This window comes from Salmo salar, chromosome ssa22 (genome assembly GCF_905237065.1).
Source record: "Salmo salar chromosome ssa22, Ssal_v3.1, whole genome shotgun sequence".
Classification (NCBI taxonomy): Eukaryota; Metazoa; Chordata; class Actinopteri; order Salmoniformes; family Salmonidae; genus Salmo; species Salmo salar.
Genome location: NC_059463.1, coordinates 37,925,266 through 37,931,867, shown reverse-complemented (window position 1 = coordinate 37,931,867; position 6,602 = coordinate 37,925,266). Strand labels below are relative to the sequence as shown.

The following is a 6,602-nucleotide window of genomic DNA, read 5'->3' as shown; positions in this document are numbered from 1 at the left end:
AGCTTTGGACACCTGGATTGTACAATATTTGCACATTTCTCTTTTTAAAATTATTCCAGCTCTGTCAAGTTGGTTGTTGATCATTGCTAGATAGCCATTTTCAAGTTTTGCCGTAGATTCTAAAGCAGATTTAAGTAAACTGTGACTAGCCCACTCAGGAACATTGTGTTGTCTTGGTAAGAAACTACAGTGTGTATTTGGCCTTTGTGTTTTAGGTTATTGGCCTGCTGAAAGTTGAATTTGTCTTTTGGAAAGCAGACTTAACCTGGTTTCCCTCTAGGATTTTGCCTGTGCTTAGCTCTATTCCAGTTATTTTAAAATTTGAAGTGGTACTCTGTGATGTGTTGTTGGATTTGCCCCAAGAATAATGCTTTGTATTCAAGACATAAAGTTCTTTGACACATTTTTGGCACTTTTACTTTAGTGCGTTATTGCAAACAGGATGCATGTTTTGTGTGTATAGTGTATTGTGTATTTGTGTGTAGGCCAGTGACACATCTACATTTAATACATTTCATACATGGAAAAAGTAAAGGGGTGTGAAGTCACTGAACATCACAATATTGGTTGCACAATCCCAGATAGCAACAGTTATGTTGTTGGTAAAGATTTTGGGGGGAAATTGTTGAGTTTTACCTTCCGTATATCATATTTACAGTGACGTTCTCATGCCCAGAGATGTCTCAAAGCTGTAAGTTAAGCATTTTCCGGGAAGGATCATTTTTGCACAGTTTGTTTCAACATAAGGGTTGGTGTTAATTGCACAGGAAGTCTTTGGTCACACAGGAAGTCTTTGGTCACGGTTACAGAAATAGGAAAATGTTTTAGAAGAATGAAACATGACATGCTATGATTCTAGCCAGCACTTGACATCATACAGTGTATTGGGAGGAGGTAAATGATTTCCTGAACATTTTATATGAAAGTTTGTCACAAGTGGACTCTGGAGGTGAGTACATAAATGTAATATGGTTAGAGCAAGGCATATGTCATGTCAAGGGTTTGTGTATTGCATTGGAATCTGCACAATATTAGATATTACAGCAATGACATGGTTTCTTTTTAAAATATATTTTTATTTGGGTTTTACTACAAGACTGCTACATTATAATACATAGAATTTGTAATGACATGGTTTCAGCAACAAACTCCAGCATATACTTTTATTGGTTAAATAAAAAACCCTCACCTTTAAAAAGCAAGATTTGATTGAGAATTGAGGGAGGTGCCGAGTAACTTCAGAAATTACACAGCTCAAAAAAATAAAGGGAACACTTAAACAACACAATGTAACTCCAAGTCAATCACACTTCTGTGAAATCAAACTGTCCACTTAGGAAGCAACACTGATTGACAATAAATTTCACATGCTGTTGTGCAAATGGAATAGACAACAGGTGGAAATTATAGGCAATTAGCAAGACACCCCCAATAAAGGAGTGGTTCTGCAGGTGGGGACCACAGACCACTTCTCAGTTCCTATGCTTCCTGGCTGATGTTTTGGTCACTTTTGAATGCTGCCGGTGCTTTCACTCTAGTGGTAGCATGAGACGGAGTCTACAACCCACACAAGTGGCTCAGGTAGTGCAGCTCATCCAGGATGGCACATCAATGCGAGCTGTGGCAAGAAGGTTTGCTGTGTCTGTCAGCGTAGTGTCCAGAGCATGGAGGCGCTACCAGGAGACAAGCCAGTACATCAGGAGATGTGGAGGAGGCCGTAGGAGGGCAACAACCCAGCAGCAGGACCGCTACCTCCGCCTTTGTGCAAGGAGGAGCAGGAGGAGCACTGCCAGAGCCCTGCAAAATGACCTCCAGCAGACCACAAATGTGCATGTGTCTGCTCAAACGGTCAGAAACAGACTCCATGAAGGTGGTATGAGGGCCCGACGTCCACAGGTGGGGGTTGTGCTTACAGCCCAACACCGTGCAGGACGTTTGGCATTTGCCAGAGAACACCAAGATTGGCAAATTCGCCACTGGCGCCCTGTGCTCTTCACAGATGAAAGCAGGTTCACACTGAGCACGTGACAGACGTGACAGAGTCTGGAGACGCCGTGGAGAACGTTCTGCTGCCTGCAACATCCTCCAGCATGACCGGTTTGGCGGTGGGTCAGTCATGGTGTGGGGTGGCATTTCTTTGGGGGGCCGCACAGCCCTCCATGTGCTCACCAGAGGTATCCTGACTGCCATTAGGTACCGAGATGAGATCCTCAGACCCCTTGTGAGACCATATGCTGGTGCGGTTGGCCCTGGGTTCCTCCTAATGCAAGACAATGCTAGACCTCATGTGGCTGGAGTGAGTCAGCAGTTCCTGCAAGAGGAAGGCATTGATGCTATGGACTGGCCCGCCCGCTCCCCAGACCTGAATCCAATTGAGCACATCTGGGACATCATGTCGCGCTCCATCCACCAACGCCACGTTGCACCACAGACTGTCCAGGAGTTGGCGGATGCTTTAGTCCAGGTCTGGGAGGAGATCCCTCAGGAGACCATCCGCCACCTCATCAGGAGCATGCCCAGGCGTTGTAGGGAGGTCATACAGGCACGTGGAGGCCACACACACTACTGAGCCTCATTTGGACTTGTTTTAAGGACATTACATCAAAGTTGGATCAGCCTGTAGTGTGGTTTTCCACTTTAATTTTGAGTGTGACTCCAAAGCCAGACCTCCATGGGTTGATAAATTGGATTTCCATTGATTATTTTTGTGTGATTTTGTTGTCAGCACATTCAACTATGTAAAGAAAAAAGTATTTAATAAGTTTATTTCATTCATTCAGATCTAGGATGTGTTATTTTAGTGTTCCCTTTATTTTTTTGAGCAGTGTAGTTTCTTGAACATAAAAAAAAATTCTTATAAGTGTCATGTTCTGTGTGTGTGATACTCTGGGGGTTTTCATATGGAAACAGGAAACAGGAAATGATGAATCAGACAGAGGTGTTTAAAATTGTGTTGTTGCAAACCTTTGTTTGCATCACTTACATTGATAACTCCCCTGACTATTAGTTGGTGCATTTAATGTAAATGTTTTATATTCTCCATAGCTTTTGTGGACATCATGTAATCCAGGTATCCTCATGAAATGGCACAAGTGCCCGGCTTTCCTCCCTTACAAAAATGTACCATGGTAGTACAATGAAAACAAAACAACAACATTGTTTTGTACTAGCAGCATGTAGTGAAACATGAAAGCATGGTAGTTGTTTACAATGTATTATGGTGGTCTGTGCCCCACAGTTTTTTTCGGGTAAAGTGACCAAAAATGTAATTTATGGACAACATTGACTACTAGCTCTGCAATTGCAAAGCGTAGGCCTAGTACCTTCTTAATTAAACCTCTAGCTCATAGTGAAAAACCACAACATACATGGGAGCTGGATAGGGTATGGTGAGAAGAATGAAGGCAATCTGAAACCTTGAAGTGCAGTTCCATAGTAAGGTCAACCTGAGCATGAAAAAACTACTTTCATATTTACCTTGAATGTGTGTATTTTGAGGTAAAGACTACATTTGGCCTTTATATTTGACAAGTGTAATGTTATACAAAGTCTCAAAATAGGTATTTTTAGTCATCCAGATTTCATAGCTTTTGGCTACGGCTCACAGAACTTATTTTGGTACTCACATCTGTCCCCCTGTGTTTCTGACCAAATCGGAAGGTTAATGAAACAATAGCAAACAAATTGTTGTACATTGAGTGCTAGTATATAATTCTACAATCTAGTGAAGATAGAATCTGATTTGGACAGGCAGTTTCACATCCGTAACGTTTTTGAGGAAAGGTGGTTATTGTGGACCCATTTCGAGTATGATTGTATGCAAACTTTCTGTGCAAAGTTAACTTTCATCAAGGGCTTAGGTGATGTATAATTGGTTTCCTTTCTCTATTTGTCAGTACTCATTCTAAGCGTATCGGATGTGACCGTTACGGACACTTCATAACATGATCAATGACTCACTAGTTAGCATCACTGCATAACGCGATCATGATAAAATGTTCATGCCCTTATTAATGCTTCCGAAGTGTGTTTATGTTAGCAAACAAGCTAGCGGGCAATCTTTCTCTGTGTGTGTGATCTATTTCGGGTGTCCTCGTTCTCATATGAACTGCAATCATGCATTGTTCTGCTAACTGGAGTATTGCATGTGATCACATGGCATGATAAAGGTCTTAAATTCAAATTGTCAGGTCCCTGTGTCCTTTTGTGGACAACAGGGGGAGGCGGTACCATTTCATTGAGCCTGTGCTGGCAGATTAAAGGGTGTGAGATTAATACAAAGCATGAGTTTATAAAACATGTACTTTGAATGTAGTTTTTGTATGTTTATTCTGTTACTCAGTAGGTGATTCAAAATAACATTTAATATTTTAAATAAAACATCAGTCTAGAATGAAATTACTAAAACATTGTACATTTGAAATGGAGTGCAGTCATAATTTGCTGTCTATCTTTTGGGACCCTGTCACATCGATAACGCAGAATGTCACATCCATAACAACATTTTCCTTTAGTGTTATGAAAGTGCAAATATTTCTGTAATTGTTGAGGTATGCAGCACTCTAATTTGCAATGAAATAGTTTTTCAAATAAAGAATTGCAAATGTATTTTTTTGCACATTTGTGCACTTATCCATAACGGTACATTTTCCTCTCTAGAGTACATATGACAATTTTTATATTTTCATCGTTGTTTTTGTGTGTACCCATGCCTTACTTTCAAAGTGGCTATTAATATTTGTAAGTTTTGTTGTTCTTTTACGTTACAGTGGTATTAGTTTTGTAATTGTGTCTACATTTCCCCTGGCCTATAGGGGTTTACAAATATACACATTAACATTTACATTTATGCCTGATAAATCATTTCTGTTTTGTGTCCTAATGTCAAATCCGTAACGCTGGAATTGCCCTGAAGATTTAAAATAGTTTTATGTGGTGCTTCTCTCTTCTTTACAGTTTTCAGTTGGCTCTCTCGTTCAACGGATTTGGCTACTCTTATACAATTCTAAATAGACGACATACAAAAAAAAAAAAACGATTTGTAAAAAGGTAGGAATTACCATAATATCTCAAAGATACATTTTCATAATGTAATTCTCAACATATCACTAAAAACAGCATGTAACGATGTTTCACTTTGTGTAAGAAAGTTCGATGGTCCTTTCGCCTTAACTTTAACTCCAGTCAAGCTAGCCTGACATAGTTAACTTTTTACGCTAACGGACATTTATAAATTAATTAAACTATCAAAACATCATACAAATAACAATTATATTGTAAGGAAACAGGCAGGTAGCAGGCCTCGACCCCTCGACCTTCTAGCCCGAAGTCCAGCACGCTATCGACTGTGCCCCTAAAGCATCCACGAACGGCCGAGTCGATATCCGCACTTATAAACCCAGGGTCGTTACACAATAATTACACTACGCTTAACTTAGTGTTTCATATCCTATGCTTTATAACTTGCTCATCGTGATGATAAGGTTAAAAATAGTTCGTTTATATGGTGCGTCTCTTCAGTTTTCAGTTGGCTTTCTCATTCAACTGACTCAGTGACTTCCAGGCAGGCCAGCGCGAGAACCACTTTAGAGTGAGAGTGCGTGAAGAAACCACAAGAGCGAGCGGGCCCAAACAAGTACAACTGGAAACCTGGTTACAGGCTAGGTTTCCATCCAATTGGCGACAGATTTTCATGCGATTATTCAAAAATCCGCATAAAAACAATATTCATATTTTCCCATAAGGGATGTGTTTCCATCAAATTGACTAGTTGCAGATACAAGGCTGTGCACAATGACGTAGTGCACAATTTCCATGTACCAAATAAAATTTTTTAATTGGGTTTCCATTCCATTTTCAACTCTACTGATGATTGGGTAGAGCCCAGATACAGTATTGCCAACATGATGAGATTATTATTATGGACAATAGAGCGAGATTAACGGCTGCCAAGCATCGATTATCATGTCACCAGAATAAAACCCTTAGAATAAGACCCTGGATATTTATTGGAAAGGAGCATCAAGCACCTTGCACTTTCACCCTGTGACATAGCGGAGGGAAGTTGGGTTCTTTCTTTTTTTCTCTCACAAAAGCACTGCGCTGGGCCTTTAATAGTCCTTCTGTATTAGCCGAACTATATAACAATTTATTTTTTGTCAACATTTATTTAACTAGGCAAGTCAGTTAAGAACAAATTCTTATTTACAATGACAGCCTAGGAACAGTGGGTTAACAGCCTTGTTCAGGGGCAGAAGTACAGATCTTTACCTTGTCAGCTCGGGGACTCGATCTAGCAACCTATCGGTTACTGGCCCAACACTCTAACCACTAGGCTACCTGCCGCCCCAGCAGGCACCTAAAGTTTACTGATTTTTTTTTCCATCAGGCCTGTAATGACATTGTTTATCTGACATACTTCACTTGCATAAAAATGTTGGATGGAAACCTAGTAACAGTTATAAAACATTTGTGCACTGCAAATTGACCACAAGAATCCCTAACAGATATACTATTTGACAAAAATAGAATCATTTCAAACATTGATTACATTTGGATACAATCACATATGATTTATATTTATGTGTGGTAATACTTGGGAA

At 40.0% G+C, this 6,602-nt stretch overlaps 1 protein-coding gene across 9 annotated transcripts in view; it reads left to right on the top strand.

Annotated features, from left to right (window-relative positions):
* The first annotated feature begins 800 nt into the window (after positions 1-800).
* LOC106583546 (uncharacterized) overlaps positions 801-6,602 on the top strand; it is a 36,029-nt gene continuing 30,227 nt past the window's right edge. For all 9 annotated transcript variants that reach the window (XM_045705221.1, XM_045705219.1, XM_045705224.1 and 6 more), the window contains exon 1: positions 801-949. The gene's annotated coding sequence lies outside the window, so the exon portion shown is untranslated. The remainder of the gene's footprint in view (positions 950-6,602) is intronic.